At 38.2% G+C, this 23052-nt stretch overlaps 1 protein-coding gene across 7 annotated transcripts in view; it reads left to right on the plus strand.

Moving 5' to 3' along the window:
- DNAlig3 (DNA ligase 3) overlaps positions 1 to 23052 on the plus strand; it is a 957513-nt gene that overhangs the window by 904809 nt on the left and 29652 nt on the right. The gene's annotated exons all lie outside the window — the stretch shown is intronic.

Here is a 23052-nt window from a genome sequence, read left to right on the forward strand (position 1 = left end):
CCTGGCAGATGTAAACACAGCGAGGTTGACATTGCTCTTAATAAATATGGCATGTACCATGTGTTCCTGGTACAGTATGTATGTATGTATGTATGTATGTATGTATGTGTGTGTGTGTGTGTGTATGTACATCACTAGAAAACAGCTGAATAGAACAGAATGAAAATTGGTAAATAAGGTCAGAGGATGAGAGACTACAAGACAGCTGTAAATATTGATATTAGTTGCATAAACCATTTGATCTTTGATCAGAGATGAAATTGATCTCAGTTCCCGATAAACTCTGAATTTTTGTTGTTGAATAAACGTTGTTGTTGTTATTATTATTATTATTATTATTATTATTATTATTATTATTATTATTATTATTATTATTATTATTGAAAATCCCGTTACAAACCCTATTTTACAAGTAGTATATTAGGGTTATAGATAGTGAGACTAAGTTAATACATGACAATTGAATTTAAAATAGAGATGACTTATAAATCAGGTGGAGAAATTTAACGAACACTTTATAACAGCATCTTCTCTGAAATACCGGTACCATAGTGAGAGGTGCTTGGTATTCTATATTATACATGTTTAAATGCATTAATACCAGGCGAGTTGGCCGTGCGCGTAGAGGCGCGCGGCTGTGAGCTTGCATCCGGGAGATAGTAGGTTCGAATCCCACTATCGGCAGCCCTGAAGATGGTTTTCCGTGGTTTCCCATTTTCACACCAGGCAAATGCTGGGGCTGTACCTTAATTAAGGCCACGGCCGCTTCCTTCCAATTCCTAGGCCTTTCCTATCCCATCGTCGCCATAAGACCTATCTGTGTCGGTGCGACGTAAAGCCCCTAGCAAAAAAAAAAAATGCATTAATAATTCATATCTACTCATGTCAAAAATTGGACACTCAAATTAAAGATGAGGAACAGTTTGTGAATTTTGATTCTTAACCTCTCAAAGTACTATCCAAACTTTCCTTGTCCTGTCACAAAATAAACATTAATCTGAGATCAATTCGCTCTGAACTAGGATTAACTTTGACTGAAGAAATTTCTCCGATCAAACTTTTTGATATCGGTTCCAGGAGTTGTTTTCTATTCCAGATACAAGAATGACTGACTGTGAACATAATATTACCTGTGTTGTTACAATGAAAATGAAAATCCACAGCCTGTTTCCAGTCATCTGACTGTGTCAGGAATGGAATGAATGAAGCCCCATCTAGCGGCAAGGATAGGAAATGTGCCGGCTGCCGAAGCCTGTCGCACTCTTCTGGAACAATGATAAATGACTGAGAGATGAGATGAAATTTTAGTGGAGAGTGTTGCTGGAATGAAAGATGACAGGGAAAACCGGAGTACCCAGAGAAAAACCTGTCCTGCCTCTGCTTTGTCCAGCACAAATCTCACATCGAGTGACCAGGATTTGAACCACGGTATCCAGTGGTGAGAGGCCGGCGCGCTGCCGCCTGAGCTGCGGAGGCTTCGTGTTGTCACAATAAATGATAAGAAAATACACAAAAGACTAACCTACTACATTGTTAGCTAGAGTTGTTTTCTGTATATAGGCCTAGGCTATATTACGCTTCTTATAATGCAGAGTAACAAAATTCTACAACATAACCTCTACAAATTGCTTACGATATTATATTATTTTGTTCATATTTTACAGATGTCTGATTACTGGGATGTAGAAGGTTATTCAGCTAAGTTGTCTACTTCAAATAACTTACGGACCCTTCAAGATAGAATGGTGTGAATATCCTCTGAGACAATGGTATTAACTTTATTTTTAAAATGGAACTACACTGTTTTTTACACCTAGCAAAAAACGTACAAACATTACAAATTCAGCACCATAATTATTACAAAAATCAATCCAAGTACTTCTCGAGAAAATGCAATGTATTCAAACGTGCTGCATTTGCCAGCTGGGGACGTATTCGCTCTGCTGTGCTTGTAAATGCACTGTCATCAAAGGTATGATTTAACACCTGTAATATCACTGGAGGTAACAGGTGATAGATACTAAACCACACAAGACTGCAGCTGGACAATCACCCCTTCTTAACACTAATCAATTCTTCAAATAATGAATAAGAGAAAGAGAATGGCCACGGAGGCGGTGAAAATGAAAGACTCCCTAGGCTTTGCAATCCTAATACTGTTGGGATCAGAAAAGAAGTCAGATAGGTACCTGCTAGGTTTTTCTGTAAAATGTACGAATTTTGAGTGAGTTTTACAGTTGTACGGATGAAGATCGTTATTGTACGGATTGTGAATATCTGCGCTTGTTTTAGCTTTCTGCATCCAAAACAGATTTGTTTGACTTTCGATAGTAGCTGTAATTTGACCGGTAAATGTATCGATAATCACATTGACTCTCACCATGCCTTTGTCACCCGTTTGACCTCAACTGCTACTTCATTCACTGAGATGTTCCCAAACAAGTAGCAGGCTGCGATTTTGAAGAAAATAAAATCAGTGAAAAGTAGCAGGCTGTGAATTTACATATAACTTTAGTAACTGCTTCATGCTTCATCTATATATTAAAAAAAATTTATGAAAACTAAAGTCAGTCAGTCCGGCCATTCTATCCAGTCGATTTCCTTCATTTTTTCTAACTGAAAGGTATTCATGCATAGATTTGTCATCAAGTACTATAAATCACTTAACTTCTGCCTTCCTCAAATTATTTGATTTTTCATTTTTTCCCCCCCTCTTTGAAGCAATTATATCCTTGGTTCTAATTGAGGTACGGAGTTTGTTTTGGTTTAAAAATACTCAATGGATCAAGCTCTTTCATTTCAGCTCTTAACTATTCAAATTGATTGATTCTGAGGAAAGTTATGAGTGCACATTCAATTTGACGTCTCATTTCTTCAACATTTTTTCTCATTGAAGCAATCATATCTTTCGTTCTAATTGAGGTACGGAGTTTGTTTTGGTCTAAAAACACTCAGTGGATCAAGTGCTTTCTTTTGCTTTTGAGGTAATAACTACTTAAATTGGGAGATTCTGAGAAAATTTATGAGTACATTTGTCTCCATGACGAAGATCTTTGAAGGACTTTTTAACAGTTCGGCGTGTAGTGTTGTTCCAAGGAACGTTTAATTTAATTTCTTTGTGTAATGTATTTTCAAGTGTTTTGTTGACATAATATTACATTCTATTACCACATCAGATTATGTGCTTTATTTCATTAACTCGAAACTTTGCAAATACATTTGTGAGGATAGTAATGAACAACCCATACTTTGTACATTGCGGGTGGAGCCAGCAGGAAACTGTTAGTAGCAGCTGAAAGACTTTGTTTGTTTGTGGGTATGAGGTTATGAGTAACATTGGCGGTTGTTCTGAAACTCCTGGAATTTTGTGTGGCGAATTTGTTAGCGATTTAGGATTTTTAATGGTGTTCGTTACGAGTTCAACTAAGAAACGATATTATCAATCTTTTAGGGAGGCATATTTAGCTGAATTTCTTTGTTTTATACGATCATGGAAAGGCGAAACATTCGCATTCTGTTCCATGTGCTCGTGTGATGTAAACGTTTCCCACAGAGGTAGACCAGAATTAGTAAATGACATTAAATCTGTTAAACAAGTCTCCAATACAAAATTTAAGGATGGCAGTCAGAAAATTCATTCGTTTTTTACCTCTTCTGGAACTGACGTTGATATAGTAAGAGCGGAATGCTTGTTCACTTTATTTTTAATTGAACATAATATCCCGTTAGCTGCTGCCGATCATGCTGATGCTCTGTTTAGGAAAATGTTTCCAGGTTCAGAAATTGAAAAAAAAAAAAAAAATGGCTGTGGTCGTACAAAAACCACACACAGTTTGAAAGAAATGGCTACAGATTCCAGAAGTGAACTTGTTGGTTACATGCAAAGTGAACCTTTTTCTTTAGCTACAGATCATTGCAAGAAATTGCAAGAGCTTCACAACAAGGAAACGAAGAAGATACTGAGACATATTTGCACAAGATGGCTATCATCAGGATGGTGTCTGCAGAGGCTGTTAGAGCAATGGGATCCACTACTGGGTTTCTTTAAAGATGAGGTGCCCTTTAACAGTAATGCCCTATTGTCGTCACCTGTTTTGTAGCAAAGCAGGAAAAAATAGTTAGCTCAGTGTTGTCTGTCCTAGCCTTGGTGGGTGATTCAACGGGATGTAATATTTGTAATTTGGTAATTTCACAGTTAGAGTGTTACAAAATACCAATTCAAAATTGTCTAGCATTCTGTTCCAACAATGCTCCAGTCATGACTGGAAAGAAGAATGGAGTTGCTGCTGTTTAAGGGAAGCACAGTCATCTGTCTTCGTACTGGGTTGCTCATGCCATTTGATTAACTTGGCTGCTGAGAAAGGTGCAAGCAGTTTGCCTGTTTAAGTTGATGAACTATTAGTCGATAGAAAAGTTGTAAGAGGAAGGAACGCCTTAAGAAATTGCAAGAGCTTCACAACAAGGAAACGAAGAAGATACTGAGACATATTTGCACAAGATGGCTATCATCAGGATGGTGTCTGCAGAGGCTGTTAGAGTAATGGGATCCACTACTGGGTTTCTTTAAAGATGAGGTGCCCTTCAATGCTCAGTGTGCATCAACTACTAGCTTAACATCATTTACGATCCCAAAAGCCGAGCCTGGTAGTTCCAAAGACCATGAAAAGAGGAAAGCTACTGTGTCGTCTGAATTTATTGCTACCAAAAGATTTGCGTGTGTCTCAAAATCTGACACTCGTGGAATTGTGTGTGGCAAATTTCTTAGCAATTTAGCATTTTAAATTTTTAAAATGGTTCTTTCATTCCTTTGTTTGAGAATCTCAATTCTACACTTCAGAGTGCTTCCCCCTCACATTCCTAAACTACTAGAACTAACAACAAACCTGTTAAAGCAGCTGCTTTCAAGATTTGTTAAACCAAAAGTGATCAAAAGTTCCCTTTTATTAAAAGCTCCATACCATTCTATTGAGGATCAGAGAGACAATGATGAGCTAGTCATTGGCGTTGAGACAATGACCATGGTGAAGAAACTTAATGATAGAGATAAATCAACATTCTTTTCCTCTGCCAGGGGTTACTTCTGCACAGCATGTGATTATATTACTAACAAATTCCCTCTCAATGATGAAGTACTGAAACATGCAAAGGTTGCAGATGTTTCAAAAATTGAAGATGTCCAGTTTTCTTCTGTACAATTCTTTATAGAAAGATTTCCATCATTGCTACTGAGGAAGAACAGTGAGTCGGTTGAGGATTTAATGAATATGTTTCAGAACCAATTTGTAGCTCTTCAGATTGATGACTGTGCTGTTGTTGAGAGTGAGAATCTGACAGATGACACCAAATGGGCTCTCTTGATGACCATTTGTGTAGCTGATGGTGATCCTAAGTATGATAGAATATCCAGGCTAATGCTTTCTGTTCTGACTCTACCGCACAGCAATCCTGAGTGTAAACGTGTGTTCAGCTTGGTGTAAAAGAACCAGAATCACCTTAGGTTCCCAATGTCAAATGAAATTCTGGATTCTATTTCTGTTTTGAAAACCAGAAGTACTGGTCAGTGTTACTCGAGTAGTTTTTCTCCAGAATTTCTGAAGAAAGCAAAGAAAGCAACTCGTCTCCATCTGTCTTCTCCAACCTGCAATGGATAATAAGCTGCATACTGTGAACTTGACACAATTTTGTAAATAAGTGTACATATTTAGTTTAATTTTGATGGCGACATCCATATTGTGACCTGCAAGTGCAGAAAAACACTGTTTTGTGTACTGTGTGAACTGTTCCCGGTGTTAAGTGAAAACAGATGAGCACTCATCATGATGTAACTTAGTGTAAGTATTTAATTTCAGAGGAGATCATAACATGTATTTCACTTGCATTAGTATTGTTTGTAATCTTCCCCCTTGCCGTCCTTTTTCACTATGTCTCAAGACTTTGCAACGCGTATGCGCATTGTTAAAATTTTTCCGCTTCAGGATCTTCTGGATTTCTCTTTTTGAAAGTTGGCAGGTATGGATAGGAAAGGAAACCCATCGCATATCTGTTTTTTCTTCACCTGAGTTCGCTGCAAGTAGAGCATATGAAGAATTTCCAGTACCTGCTGCAAACAACTTGAAAGAGAGAACACTGATACGAGGAGAGCAATTGTTAATAATACAATAATATTTATAAAAGTATACAGTTATCTACCTCTCCTGTGATGAACCGTGTGGCCTTGCCGCGGTGGGGAGGCTTGCGTGTCCCGATGAAGCAGGTAGCCGAGCCGTAGGTACAACCATATCGGATGTGTGTCTGTCGAGAGACCAGACTAACGAATGGTTCATCAAAAGGGGGATAGCAGCCTTCTGGAAGTTGCAAGGGCGGCAGTCTAGGTGATTGACTGATATGGTCTTGTAATAATACTCAACATGGCTTAGCTGTGTTGATACTGCTACACGGCTGAAAGCAACGGGAAACTATAGCCATAACTAACTCCCGAGGACATGCAGCTCTCTGTGTATGAATGATGTACTGATGATGGCTTCCTCCCAGGTAAAATATTCCGGAGGTAAAATAGTCCCCCTTTCGGATCTCTGGGTGGTAACTACACGAGAGGAGGCGATCATCAGGAAGATGGATACTGGCATTCTGTGAGTTGGAGCATAGCATGTTAGAAGTTTGAATCATTGTGATAGGTTAGAGAATCTGAAAAGGGTGATGGATAGACTAAAGTTAGATTTAGTTGGTATAAGTGAAGTACGTTGGCAGGAAGGGCAGGATTTTGGTCAGGCGACTACAGAATTATCAAACACCAAATCAAACAGGGGAAATGCAGGAGTAGGTTTAATAATGAATAAGAACATAGGGCAGCAGGTAAGCTACTATGATCAGCATAGTGAAAGGATTATTGTGGTCAAAATAGACACTAAGTCAATGCCCACCACAATAGTGCAGTTCTATATGCCTACTAGTTCAGCGGATTATGAAGAAATCAAAAGAATATGTGAAGAGGTAGAAGATTGAATACAGTATGTAAAAGGTGATGAGAATCTAATTGTGATGGGAGTCTGGAATGCAGTGGTAGGCCAAGGAAGAGAAGGTAATGCAGTAGGAGAATTTGGATTGGGACAAAAGAATGAAAGAGGAAGCCAGCTGGTGACAATTTAGTCCTGGCTAATACTCAGTTCAAACACTACAAATGACTGCTGTATACATGGACGAGACCTGGAGACACTGGAAGGTATCAAATAGACTCCATTATGATTAGGCAGAGATTTAGGAACCAGGTGTTGGATTGCAAGACTTTCCCAGGAGCAGACATGGACTCTGACCACAACCTGTTGGTCATGAAATGCCATCTGAAGTTGAAGAAATTGAAGAAAGGAAGGAATGCTAGGAGATGGGATCTAGACAAGTTGAATGAAAATAGTGTTAGGGATTGTTTCAAGGAACATGTAACACAGGGACTAAATCAAAGGCTGAAAGAAACAATAGAAGAAGAATGCACAGTCATGAAGGATGAGATCAGTAAGGCTGCTGAAGAAAAGTTAGGAAGAAAGGTAAGATCACCTAAGAAACAATGGATAACTCAAGAGATAATAGACCTGATTGATGAACGATGAAAGTACAAGAATGCACAAAATGAGGAGGGCAGAAAAGAATACAGGCAAATAAAGAATGAAGTAGATAGAAAGTGCAGGACAGCTAAGGAAGAATAGCTGAAAGAGAAGTGCAAGGATGTTGAAGGTTGTATGGCCCTAGGAAAGGTGGATGCTGCATACTGGACAATCAAGGAAACCTTTGGAGAAATGAAATCTAGGTGTATGAATATTAAAAGCTTCTAGGAAAAGAAGACAAGTCAGAAAAATGGCAAGAACATATCCAACAGTTGTATCAAGGTAAAGAAGTAGATGATAGTGTTCTGGAGCAAGAAAAGGCTGTTGATGCTGATGACATGGGAGGCCCAATTTTGAAGTCAGAATTCGACAGAGCTTTGAGAGAGGAAGAAGGCACCGGGAAGTGATGACATACCCTCAGAATTACTGACTGCCTTAGGAGAAGCCAGCATGGAGAGGTTATTCCAGTTAGTGTGTAAGATTTATGAGACAAGATAAATGCCATCTGATTTTCGACAGAATGTTGTTATACCTATTCCCAAGAAGGCTGGTGCTGACAAGTGTGAAAACTATCGTACCATTAGTTTAGTATCTCACACCTGCAAAATTTTAACACGTATTATTTAGAGAAGAATGGAAAGACAAGTTGAAAGTGTGTTGGTAGAAGATCAATTTGGCTTCAGAAGAAATGTGGGAATACGTGAAGCAATCCTAACTTTACGTCTGATGAGAATTATAACATGTAATGATCTTAGAAGACCGAATTAAGAAAGACAAGATTATGTACATGGCAATTATAGATCTAAAGGCATTCGATAATGTTGATTGAACCAAGCTATTTGAGATTCTGAAGGTGATTGGAATCAGGTACCAAGAAAGTAGAATTATCTACAATCTATACAAAAATCAGTCTGCAATGATAAGAAAAGAGGCAGCAAGGCCGCAGTTTGTCCCCTCTCCTTTTCAGTGAAATGAAATGTCGTATGGCTTTTAGTGCCGGCATATACCAGGACGGGTTCGGCTCGCCAGGTGCAGGTCTTTCTATTTGACTCCCGTAGGCGACCTGCGCGTCGTGATGAGGATGAAATGATGATGAAGGCAACACATACACTCAGCCCCCGTGCCGTTGGAATTAACCAATTAAGGTTAAAATCCCCAACCCGGCCGGGAATCTAACCCAGGACCCTCTGAACCGAAGGCCAGTACGCTGACCGTTCAGCCAACGAGTCGGACTCCTTTTCAGTATTTACATAGAACAGGCAATAAAGGAAATCAAAGAGGAATTTGGAAATGGTATCGAAGTTCAAGAGGAGGAAATCAAAACCTTAAAATTGCCGATTATATTGTTGTTTTATCCGACTCTGCGAAAGATCTGGAGAAATTGCTGAATGGTATGGGCAGAGTCTTGGGGAAGGAGTGCAAAATGAAAATAAATAAGTCGAAAACAAAAGTAATGGAGTGCGGTCGAACAAAGTCAGGTGATGCAGGAAATATTAGATTAGGAAATGAAGTCTTAAAGGAAGTAGATGACTATTGTTACTTGGGTAGTAACGATAGCAGAAGTAAGGAGGACATAAAATGTAGACTAGCACGAGCAAGGAAGAGCTTTCTTAAGAAAAGAAATTTGTTCACTTCAAACATTGATATCGGAATTAGAAAGATGTTTTTGAAGACTTTCGTGTGGAGCGTGGCATTGTATGGGAGTGAAACATGGACGATAACTAGCTCAGAAAGAAAGAGAATAGAAGCTTTTGAAATGTGGTGTTACAGAAGAATGCTGAAGGTGAGTTGGATAGATCGAATCACGAATGAAGAGATACTGAATCGAATTGGTGAGAGGAGATCGATTTGGCTAAATTTGACGAGAAGAAGAGATAGAATGATAGGACACATCTTAAGACACCCAGGACTTGTACAGTTTGTTTTTGAGGGAAGTGTAGGTGGTGAGAACGGTAGGGGTAGACCAAGGTATGAATATGACAAGCAGATTAGAGCAGATATAGAATGTAGTAGTTATGTAGAAATGAAAGGCTTGGCACAGGATAGGGTGGCATGGAGGGCTGTATCAAACCAGTCTATGGACTGATGACTCAAACAACAATAACAACAAGAAGAACACAGTTGTCTATTGCAAAACGTGCATTATACTGTTGTTCAATATTATTGCAATAGTGTATCTACAACAAAAAGGAAAGGAAAATTTAAGTACAAAAGCCTAAAACATAATACTTTCTACAATACATGCCCCTGTTAGTGGCACTGTACTATGGTTTTTAAACTGAGTCTTTCTTAGTGCCCAGACCTAATTTTCTTCTTTTCTCTAAAATGTCCAACACTAATTTTCTTATTGAAATTTAAGGTCTCTCTTTTTTTTTTTTTGCTAGTTGTTTTACGTGGCCTTAATTAAGGTACAGCCCCAGCATTTGCCTGGTGTGAAAATGGGAAACCACAGAAAACCATTTTCAGGGCTGCCGACAGTGGGGTTCGAACGTACTATCTCCCGAATACTGGATACTGGCCGCACTTAAGCGACTGCAGCTATCGAGCTCGGTCTAAACATTCTAACCATCTGTGTGACTTCATGAGCTGTTTTCAAGGTCGAAGCAAGAGCAGTGTGTAGATCAGCTGGTAGGCCTATTGCTTGCTGACAAATTAACTTGTAAAATACAGGACTAATGTAAGATTTGTTCCATACAAATAGTTTCTACAACCTCATTCTGGGCTGGTATCTCTTCCAACACTATGAAGTGTGACTTGTCAGAGGTGGAGTCATTCCCCACTGTGCAGAGGACTCATTGACAGGAGATTTCATTGAAGTGTAACCGCAAAATTATTTTGGTTTAAAAGGCAGGTGGTAACGAAATGATGTAATGTAGCATCTTACACATGAAAATGCAGCTCACCTGACGACATAACCTCAGGAAGATAGGAAACTTAAAAGGGTCCACCTTTTCAATACAAAATTGTTATAGTTTATTACAACATATATTTTCATTTGGAACTAGTTTCGACGCTGTTTGGCGTCATCTTCAGCCAAAATGTGGGAAATAGGCTAGCATGTAGACATTTATATTACACAAGGCGTTATATTAAACAATACACATCTTGCAAGGAGATTAAAACAGGGACAAATATAGAAACAAATGAATTGTTGAGAAAGCAAAAGTTATACATATTAAAAATAACCTTAACCACACATCTTGTAGTGCGAAAATATTCGCCTTGAATGATTCCTGAATACAAAACGCACGCGCACACATTTCTGAAGAGCCAGCAGGCAGGAAAAAGTAAAGTGAAACCTTAAGAGTTCTTCTGAGAAGAGTTCATAATTTTTTCTGTGTTCCGACTAACTAATGAAGTTTCCCTTGAGTTCCTGATAAATACACACAACAGGAAATTCTCCTTCACTCTCAACAATAGCTATAAAGACCAACGGTAAATTTCATTTTAAATATTGTGCAGGGACGTGAAAGCATGATCTTGAACATGATATAACTTCTTCATTTAACCCAATTTTTTACACAAGGTGTTACATTCAACAATACACATCTTACGAGGAGATAAAAACAGGGACGAATATAGAAACAAATGAATCGTTGAGAAAGCAAAAGTTATACATATTAAAAATAACCTTAACCACACATCTTGCAGTGCGAAAATATTTGCCTTGAATGATTCCTGAATACAAAACGCACGCGTACACACTTCTGAAGAGCCAGCAGGCAGGAAAAAGTAAGGTGAAACCTTAAGAGTTCTTCTGAGAAGAGTTCATCATTTTCTTTATGTTCGGACTAACTAATGAAGTCTCCCTTGAGTTCCTGATAAACATACACAACAGGAAAAACTCCTTCACTCTCAACAATAGCTATAAAGACCAACGGTAAATTGTATTTTAAATACTGTGCAGAGACGTGAAAGCATGATCTTGAACATGATATAACTTCTTCATTTAATCACCTTTGAAAGCCTCTCTCTATATTACGTAGCTTCATTAACACCACCCTCCTGTAGATGCACAAAATAATCTTGTAATCTTCACAGGTCCGGTATTCAGCTCGACGAGAATATAAAATTGGTATTAAGGAATTCGTTTTCTGAGAGTTTGGAGGTTGACTGTGCCAGTATTTGTGGTGTATTGTTGCAGCGTTACGTGTAGTTTCCTATCTTCCATTCTCAGTTCAATACGGACAAAAATGAAATTCTTAGATTTAAATAACCTCAGGATGGAAATTATCATAGTCATCATATGGATTGACAAGGAGAAAAATTTGGACCTGCGGGGCAGCAATCAATTTCTGTTCCGTGTCATGCAGGGTTGGTTTATTAAAATTACCACCTCCTGTCTTGTTCAGTTGAATCTTTAAAAAATGTTTTATGGTAATATTTGCATTGCTTTTTATAACAAAGTAACATTTCCTTACATTTTATAACTTTTCTTATCATTGACAGATGCTTTCTTCGTTATCTTTTTTATATTCTCGTAGCACAACTTGAATGTTTACCAAGACCAATTAGGCCGATTTATGTTATGATAATTGAAATCAGAGGCAACTTTTTCCACACATTCTGCTTTTGCGTGGATGTTATCACCTCTGTCATTTTTTACTATACCAGGTGTATGCATAAGTTTTTGTGGTAAAGAAAGCACGTACTTTTCAAGGGAAATTCATTTTTTGTTTATTCAAAATATTGGCTGTTGGCTTCTACACACTTCACCCATCTTTCAGGTAAGTTATGGATACCATGCCAAAAAAACTGCTTGTCCTTTGCGGCAAACCATTCGTCGAGCCTTTGTCCAACTTCCTCTAAATTGCTGAAGTGCTGCTCTGCAAGCGTGTGCCCCATTGATGTGAAGAGGTAATAGTCAGACGCACCAGGTCGGGAAAGTACAGCACGTGTGGAAGGATGTCCCGTCCAAGCGATTTCTGTGTGTCTTTCACCGGTTTTGCTGTGTGAGACGGAGCATTGTCGTCTAACAAAACCACTTTGCCATGTCTTCTGGCCCATTCCAGTCATCTTTTGATCAATGCGTGTTTTAAATTAATCATTTGTTGGTAATGGTGTTGTGCATTAACGGTTTCGCCGGGCTTCAGGACTTCATAATACACAATACCGCTCTGGTTCCACCAGACACAAAGCATGGTCTTCTTGCCAAAGTGATTTGACCTTGATGTTGAAGGACCGGCTTCGCCAGGTGACAGCCACGGTTTTCTCCACTTCAGGTTTTCAAAATAAATCCACTTTTCATCACCCATCACAATTTGGTACAAATGATTTTCTTTTGTAGCATTGAAGGAGCATTTCACAAGTGATTTTGCGATTTTCCATTTGCCGTTCACTCAAATCGTGTGGGACCCATTTACAGAGTTCCTCATTGCTCGTAAATGTCTGCTGATTGTTTCTTGTGACACATTTAATGCTTGTGCCAATTGCTGTTGAGTTTGAATTGGGTCATCATCCAGTAATGCCTGCAGTTGCTAGTCTTCGCACTTTTGTGGTCTACCAGAGTGCGCACTGTCTTTCACGTTGAAATCCTCACGTTTAAATTGTTGAAACCATGTCTCACATGTTCTAATCGATGGAGCGTGTTCACCCTATGTTTCTACCAGCAAACTATGACTTTCCACAGCCTTTTTCTTTCGATTAAATAAGAAAAGCAATGTGTGCTGCAAATGTTCTTTTTCAGACACATACGTCAACATTATCACTGAATGATACAACACAGACACTAGTGTTTGGCGGACTCAACTTGTGTGTGTTGGTAGGATAATGTCAGACAAACAAACTGACGTATGTTGTGAAATTCATACGCTGCGTACTGTTCGCTGGCACCATCTCTTAGTGAAACCGGAAAAGACTTATGCATACTGTACCGGGAGGTACACCTCAACCCCACACATTTAAAAGAAGCGCCTTAAGGAACGCTGTCTATCAGACATATATTGAAACAGCTAATGCATAAAGTTGGGACATTGACTAGAAGATGTCACTACTGAATAACTGAGTAATATGTTATTTTAAAGTTTCCTAAATTGATTGGATTTATTTATTTTGGTGTACATCAAGAAGTTTGAACTTTTCTCCATAGATGTCTCTACAAAAAAACTGAGGTCATGCACTCTGGTGCAAGGTGGAATAATTAGTGATTGGAAGAAGTTCTGTGTTTATAGGTTTTCTCAACAGAAATGACTTTCATTTATTTTGGTACTTCAAGATTTGCAACGCTTCCTTTTCATCATGCTGGCTTTTGAATCTGGCCAATAACAAATTTTTTGTAATTATTTTTCAGCCAATCACAGGCTCTTTGTAGGTTTTAGGTTTATCCAATAAAAATGAGACGGTGTGTCCGGATTTAGCCCAGAGCCTTCTCGAACCCTCCCCTCGGGTATATAAGTTGCGGCTTTTCCAAATTACCTTGTCTTATTGATCGTCGAATTACTGAGTTTGTGTGTTAAGACAGGAGGCATGCAGAACATCAGCCCAGGCAATGGCCACCAGTTTTCTATCTCTGTAGCTATCTCCGCAAACTCACCCGAGGGGAAGGTTCTAATCTTTAACTATGTAACCATCTCTTTCCTAAAAGTGTAAACTACTTCTTGCTAACGTAAAACTTCATAAAGTCTCAAACTGTAAATCTGGAATAGAGAGTGCATTACCCTCTCGAGTTCCCTTTCAATTTATCGTGAGGTGACTATGATTTTGTAATCTGTTTTTTCTCCTGTAAATTACCTGTAAACTTGTCCTTCGAGTCACCTCAGTAGTTTGGGATTAGCCTCTGCATCATCGGGTCACAAGCCTAAGTACGATTTTAAAACTTTGTTCTTCAAGGAGTGCAAGTGTACGTCTCCATACATTTTTGAGTTGGGGCCAGTAATTTAACCTGTTGTTCTTTTCACGAAGGCTCAGCAGTATAGGTACTAGATACCCCTGTATTGACTAGATTGTAGGTGGTAGGTTGTGCCTAGAGAGGCCAGATTGTAAAGTTTTTGTAAAGTCCTTGAGTAGGTTATAAGAGTTTGGGAGTGCAGCCTCCTTGGTTGGATTTGTAGAGCATGTAAGCTCTTCTTGATATTTGTGTAATAATGAGTGGTGCCATTGGAAGGTCTTCAATTGTAACGGTTGGAGCAAAGTGCTCTGTCTTGGGAGATTTCTCTCCTTGTCTGTCTGGATACTATATTAGCGACGTTGTAAACTTGTAAATTTAGAGCTCGAAGTTCAAACTTTGTAATTTACATATCTGTGGGTTTTCTAGTCTTGTAAGAAAAATTATTATTGTACCTGATATCTTGTTATTTTACTAAGTGAAGAAATAGGTTTGTTAATATTGGATTTCCTGAAAAGAAATATAACCTTTATTTTTAAAATTTAAAATTTATTTTTGACTTTCGCAGATAGACCCATTCAGCCCGCACTTTCTTTCACCTCTCTGCGTTCCACAGATACCCCGGAACACATACACCTGGTAATATGTTTCTATTTCCCCAAAACTATTTCCACTAGGAAATCCTTGTCCTCCTTGGAAAAATTAGGAGAATGGTCGTTTTTGTATTTCATTTCAGTCACTGCTTCTTCTTTCTTTCGCACAGCACACGGGAATGCAAAGGAAAACAGTCTCAAACTGCACGCCGCGACCAACTATACTCAGCTATTTCTGCGATATTGCCAAGCACTCGGATATGAACTCGGATCAAAACTAAGCATGTAAGCTCTTCTTGATATTTGTGTAATAATGAGTGGTGCCGTTGGAAGGTCTTCAATTGTAACGGTTGGAGCAAAATGCTCTGTCTTGGGAGATTTCTCTCCTTGTCTGTCTGGATACTATATTAGCGACGTTGTAAACTTGTAAATTTAGAGCTCGAAGTTCAAACTTTGTAATTTACATATCTGTGGGTTTTCTAGTCTTGTAAGAAAAATTATTATTGTACCTGATATCTTGTTATTTTACTAAGTGAAGAAATAGGTTTGTTAATATTGGATTTCCTGAAAAGAAATATAACCTTTATTTTTAAAATTTAAAATTTATTTTTGACACGGGAATGCAAAGGAAAACAGTCTCAAACTGCACGCCGCGACCAACTATACTCAGCTATTTCTGCGATATTGCCAAGCACTCGGATATGAACTCGGATCAAAACTAAACTTCAGTTAGTTGATCCTAGTTTAGTATCATACAACACGATGCCGATCTGATGTCAGATCATTTTCTGAACCTAGATCAAAACTAATCTCCAGTCAATGATGATTGTGCAACCGGCCGTGAGTGAAACAGAGGAAGATCTAAATGCTTGATTCCTGAATATTTCTGTTAATACTGGTCCTATCAATAAATGGTGCATGAAGAGTTGTATAAAGTGAAAATTCCTCTCTTAAGTACAGTACTAATTGATCCTATGATAAGAATAAGGGAAATATTTACAATTTTTTATTTTTTAAACTTGTTTCCTATGTCCTATGTCCTCTTACCAAAGAATCCTTTGTAACAGAGGGAGAAGGAATAGTAAATACTGATCTAATCGTCCATGCCTCATTGTAGTGGAAAGGTTACTATCCTGATACTTGAATATATTGTCTGTCCCAAAGCAGTCCATGAACATGGCACATGAACTAGGGGAGTTACCTCGCCTAGGGTTGCCAACTGTCCTGTATTTTCGCTATTTGTTTTTGTCAGATCCCATGTCCCGTACTATTTGAAAGTTATCCCATATTTTTCTAAATTTTGCAGTGGTAGTTAATATAGTTTATTTCACCTGACCCACCACTGCTTTCCCTACAGTCTCTGGTCATGTGGCAAACAGCAACACCGCCTTAAGTTACGAGTCTGCTTTGCCGGCCGGTGACCTGGAAACTGGAGGAAGGACCACATTACGCCAAGCTAGAGAATGTGAGCATTGTCCTGGTCAGATTCGGAGTTTGCGATTTCGTGTTTTAATACGAGTTGCAATGAAAATAGGGTGAAATCACTCCCAAGAAAAAAAATTAAGAACATGTGTGTTTACCTTCATGTTGGGAAGAAACATATTTCTGGATTCATCTTGTGAAAGCTGATTGTTTGAAAGCCTGCTCTTCTATCTGCAAACGGGAATTTAGTGTGGCACATGGTGGCAATACAGACTGTTCTCAGTATGCAAAAAATACAGGTAAGCCGTAAGTTAATTTTGTAGTACTATTATTTTATTTTGTTTGGTGCAATTTAAAATTATGTAAACATGAATTTATTAATAAATATTTTTAATATCATTAGGTCATACAAACAAGAAGGACATAAAGGAGTCTTCCAGGATTTCCAGCTTCTTTTCTGCTAGAGGTAGCTCAAATACAAGAGGATGAAGCAGAGCTGTTGCAGCAGAATTGGCATTTGTATATCACACAGTGAAACATAATCTCAACTAAAATAGCTTGGACTGCAATGTTAAAGTTGCAAAGGATGTATTCAGTGATGCATTCTAGTGTTATGAAAATAATGCATTCCGGGTTCACAAAAGCTGAAGCAATAGTGAAAGAAGTTTTAGCTCCAAAAATTGTTTCAGATTTGATGATGATGATGATGATGATGATGATGATGATGGTGGTGGTGGTGGTGGTGGTGGTAATGTTTCTTGTTTACAGGGGCCCTAGGTCATCGGCCCCTGTTTCAGATTTTGTTACAATTATAAACTATCTCATTAAGTTGAATAAATTCTTCTCTATAGCAAGTGTTGCCTCAAACCAGAAAAATAGGATGATGTTTCAAATTGTGTTGAGATATTTTGATCCTGAAATCGCAATTCAAAATAGACTTCTGGATTTATAGAAGAGAGCAGTGAAACAGTAATGTCTATCCACAGTTTGATAAAACATTCCTTGAAATCACACAAAATTGATAAAACAATTGAATCGTGCAGTCAAGTAAGGAACTAAGTCAGATTTTGCTACTTTTCAGGAGAGCAAAAAAAAAACTGATTTTCTTCGACACACTTCAATGAATAGTTCCCATTTTTTAATACAATATTTAGATCAGTGATAGATATGTAACAGAGGTAACAGGAAAATGTTCAAGAAAAATTTATAAATTTTATGACCGTTTGAACTTTTTTGACTTAGTTCCTTTCTCCAAAAACACCAAAAAAAATTTGGGGGTTGGGAATAAATCTCTCATACGAACTATACCAACCTTTGTTATATATTAAACATAGCATAATGCAATACATAAGCACTGTTTACAGTTTATCCAACAGAAAGAAAAACAGGGAAAACAAATACAGATGACCTTGAAGCACCAAATAACTGCAGTATTACAACCGAGACTACTAACCTAAGGCTGCGAAATAATGTCCAAATAAAATGCCAAAGCACAACATATTTCAACAGTTTACGCAAGTCCTTTATCTTCTCAGCTTTTATTGGAGCCCACCCTCTGGATATGCTGCCATTGGCTGCAAGGAAAATGTGCAAAAGTTACCTTTCCCAATGCTGTTTATGAAGAGAAGTGCTACAAGAACTCCTGGTTTCTCTGCCCTTTGCCTGTATTCTTTAAATGAAGAAGGTGAAAATGCAATCTTTCCAGCACAAGGAGTATTCTTTGTTGATGTTTCAGCTGATACAGTCACTTTTTAAAAAACTCAGGCCACCACTTGTCGAAATTAAATACTGCACTTGAGTGCACTTAACTGTAACATTTGCTTTGCTGTTTACAATAATTGCCATATACTCTTTGATAGTATAAACTCTGTCTACTTTTTAAATGTTTTTCTTAAATACCCCAAAGTCCCTGTCGCATGGTAGGAATGAATGACCCCTCTCGGGAAAGTACTGTCTAATCTCCTTAAATCGATTTAAAGCTGCCAGGCCTAGCATTAGTCTTATGACCGTATGGTTCTTATTTTGGCCTGGAGAACCATCAGAGAAAACGTTTAACTGATCAACATTTTCTGACACAAATTCGTCTATATAATCTTTCAGGAAAGAAGCAACTTCATTCGCACCCTTCTTTCCTTGGCCTTCATGATACATATACAAAACACACTTGTTTGTTGCAAGATCATGAATACAAAACACATTCACCCAGAACTGTCTCATGTAAAACACTTCTTGCACCGGTATGTGTGGGAGGGGCAGATTTTGCATGAAGTCAAAGGCAAAGCCTGTCACTTTGTCATTTGTTCTGCATAGTGTTGCAACTTCCTTTAAAGACCTGTAGAATTTCCAGCTTCTTCTTTTATGAACGTCATATTCAGCCTGAGCTGCACGCTTTGCTCATTCACAAATATGTGGACTCCTAAGTTTAACTGTGAATTCCTCACACTTGCTGCAGACATCGATCTTTGGTCGTCCAAATCGGTAGTTATAATTCTCAACAAAATAAGTTTGTAGAAGCTGTACTTGACTCCACACTCTGGGTATTTTGTGACAAACATGTTGTGCATTTCTTTAATAGTTAAGCGGGCATCTAAGTAATGCACTTCTTTCCCTCCGTAATGAGTCCGTTTCAGAGGGAATGAGTGAATATGATCGGATATCAGTTTAGTGACATCTTCCGGTATCTTTCTGGTATTTGGATTGGTTCCTCTCTTGTCCCTGGGAATTTCTCCACGAAGAAGAAGCATTGTGATACGGAATACTCTTTTCTGAGTGACGGCATGCATGCTCATACCAGCTGAACGACATACCTTCTTTCTATTGTTGCCATCCACAACAAAGTAAGTGAAACTCACTGCTCGCTGCTTTGAATTTTCATTCCTCGGTCTTCTGGTCTTAATTTCATTCCTCTCGATGAGGCACTGCAAGTGTAAATCTTGTGCATCCTTACTGGGAAGTTGAAGAAACTTGCGAAGAATGGACATGCGAGCCTCTTCGTTGATAATCTCAAAGCACTTCTTTCTGCATCTAGAAGAATAACAAATTATTAATACTAAGTATAAATCTGTACCATACGTATTGTTATCTAAAACAAGAGTAGAAAGTTTGGTTGTATGTTAGAATATTATTTACTAAACAATCCCTAGTAATACTTCTCAAGCTCCTTACTTACCTGCAGTCAGAACCGGTTTCTTTTCCTTCCACAACTCTCCCACGTTTATTCACATATGCCAGTCCTCTGAGTCTTGCGTGTTTCAGAACACTATGTTTATGGCCCTCAGGCTGTGCCTTCCTTTTCGGAGTCATATTCTCAAACGTAATACATAGATCACTTCGTCATCCACCGCGATACAAACTGAAATACTGTACGATTTCTGTTTCCCTCCAGTATGTTGTCCTTTGTGTTGTACCAATGCTGTAAATTGAAATATCCCCTGTTATACCTACATCGCATGCAACGTGCGGCCAAGAATGGAACTAAGTCATGAATTGCAAGTGGTGAAGAAATGCACTAAGTCATCGACTTAATGCATTTCTTCAGAATATGCCTGATGTCCATCCACTGTTTCTCCCACAAGGAGAAGGCTGAATTATTTATTTCCTTTACCAAACAATAGAGCTTGGTTATGTGAGGTAAATGAGGCAATAAAATGTAAATGGCCGATTTTGACTTAGTTCCTTACTCGACTGCACGATTCAGTTGTAGTGCTGATTGTGCTGATAATGCCAACATTAATTTTGGAAAGCAGAATTCAGTATTCATAACAAACAAATCTTCAAGGCAAAATGCACAATGCAATGAAACATGTCTCTGACACCCTAGATATTGATATCGAAAATTTGGTCCTAAAATTGCATGTTCACTTCTCCATTTCTGCAAAGTGAAGGGAAGTTCTAAATCCTTTTTTGAATGTGTAGATGTAGAACAAAATGTATCGAGTAGATGGCTTTCTTTAACACGAGCAGGGAAAGTAGTGATGATTGTCCCAAAGCTCTAAAGACATTACAACCTGGAAAGAGTTAACTTTGGTGATTTATTTAACTTTTTCCCCATGTTGGTGCAGTTGTTTTAGATTGATCTGATGTAAGTGTAATGGAAACTTTTGAGGCAGCCAAGACTCTGATTAGTACAATTGAGCAAAGAATGAGTGATAAATATTTTGGTAGTGACACAAAGTTTTTAATATGTTAATTTCTTCTTGAACCAGAAAACACATTGAAGATTATCTTATGGAACATTATATGTTATGAAAACATATTTAGAGAAGTAATTTCAAATTTAAAGATCAACTGCCAATGCCTATAGATTCTTGGATGCCTCTTTGCCTAAGTTCCGAGCTAAAATTTAAATATCTTCAAGAAATAATTGACTCGGTTCGTATAGATGATCTAGATGAAGGTACTTTCTATGATGAATTTTGTAATGCAAAGGATATTTTGAAGCAAGGCATATCCATAGAAGGCAATGCAAACAGAAGTTGGGTTAATGTTTTCTGTATCTCGAGAGCCCAATTTACTGAAAGTAGTTGGATTTGTATTAAGCATTCCTGGTTCAAATGCTGAGGTTGAAATAATTTTTTCCGTTAATGAATCATAAATGGACAGAGGTGCGCAACAAATATGTACCACCAAGCTTATAAAAGCAGAGCTGCAAATAGCAGTGAATTTTAATTTTAGAGAATTCTTTACATATGTAAAATTGAATTAATCTTTGCCAAAAGAAGCAATGATGTAAAATAAAACATGCATGCACATTTTAAATATACTCCTACTGTAGGCTTTCTCCTCGAACCTTTATTTTCTCTGTAAAACATTGGCAACTGGCAGGAAAAAGCTGGGGAGTTACATATCTTCTTTAACTTACACCACTTTTTGTGGATCATTACTGACCGAGTGGCTGGGTTCGAGGCCCGCTGTTAGCAGCCCTGAAGACGGTTATCCATTGTTTCCCATTTTCTCATCAGGCAAATGCTGGAGCTGTACTTTAATTACGGCCATGCTTGCTTCTTTCCCACTCCTACCCCTTTCTTGTCCTATCATCACCTCAAGACCTATTCTGATCCTGTTGATGCATATAACATACTGTAAGCATTTAATGTAGTTTATATCCTCCTACTCTTACTATTTCTCATTTGTGTGACTAAATTTCCTGTGCTAACAATAATAAAAGTTTATTTTATTTTTAAAAGGTGCATTTTTCAAAAATTATTTTGGAAATGTTCCTAATGAAAATGAATGTTCACAGCCTGTTTCCAGTCATTCGACCAGGTGAAGGATAGGAATTATGCTGGCTGCCGAAGCCTGTCACACTCCTCTAGGGCAGTGATTAATGACTGAGAGATGAAATGAAATGATATTGGAGAGTTGATATTGGAATGACAAATGCAAGGAAAACCAGAGTACCTAGAGAAAACCCTATCCAGCCTCCGCTTTGTCCAGCACAAATCTCGCATGGAGTACCAGGATTGGAACCACGGAATCCAGCTTTGGGAGGCCGGCACACTGCTGCCTGAGTCACGAAGGCTTGAGGTTCCTAATATTATATTTAAAGATAAAATAACTCATTGGAGAAAGGAAAGATGATTCAGTAACACAAATAGAAGCACATGGTGGTTATTAATCTCAAAATCTTTCAGTAAAAACAGGAATATAGCCAAGAAACTCCAGTAACTTATACCAAGCACAACTAAAATGAGCAGCATGGGAAGTGTTAAAATAAAGAAACTCAAACAGTCAGTAACATCAGCTGTAGCTGAGCATTCTCTTAATGCCCCAGTCTGTGAATTGAAATGCAAGAGGACAAGCGCCAGGAGACTTTGTATTGCGATTGTTTGCCATTGAGCAGTATCTGCAACAGAAGATGTGATGTGAAATCAGTGATTTTAATTCTGTGACATTAAAAAAAATGAAACGTGCAACAGTAATTGAACCTGTTATGTATGGCCAAGTTTAGTACTAAGTGCAGAAGCGATTGTAAACTTCTATAATTTTGCAGCTGTTTGCAGTATAACATTTTACCCTATCGTAGATCTTAATTTCATTGTCTAGAGCTTTTAATATTACGTTAATTAACTTTTTGAAAAATTATGTTATAATTGAAATTGTTTAAAGGGAAGATCATTTGGAAATATGGGACACTAAACATGATAATAACCTTTTGGGCGTTATGCCGTGTCAACTTCACTGTTCACGAGGAAGATTTCTTCAACCTTTCTCCAAGCCACTGAAGTTTAGATATGGCACCCTGCCTTCTCTTTCTCTCCTAGCCTACATGGAAAATCTTGAAGAACATAGAAAGTATGACTGTATGGTTTTATAATTAATTTAGGTATAACTATTTACTGACTAAAATTTGAGTAAACCTGTACTAAGTCCTAGTTGTCCATTACAGTAAATATGAAGGTCGATCAAATATAAATGGGATTTTTGTTCCTGAACATCAACAGTTGCTAGGACTGGCCCCGCACTTCTGCTATGCTCAGGTGTGGGGAGAATGCGCGCGCGCGTGTGTGTGTGGAGGCAGCTCCAGTGAAAGCCGAAGCTAGACTGTCTGCTGCCAAGGTTCTTGCAACCGTTTTTTCGATCGGCGAGGCATTTTGCTGATTTATTTTTGCATTAGCAA

This window comes from Anabrus simplex, chromosome 2 (assembly GCF_040414725.1).
Source record: "Anabrus simplex isolate iqAnaSimp1 chromosome 2, ASM4041472v1, whole genome shotgun sequence".
Lineage (NCBI taxonomy): Eukaryota > Metazoa > Arthropoda > Insecta > Orthoptera > Tettigoniidae > Anabrus > Anabrus simplex.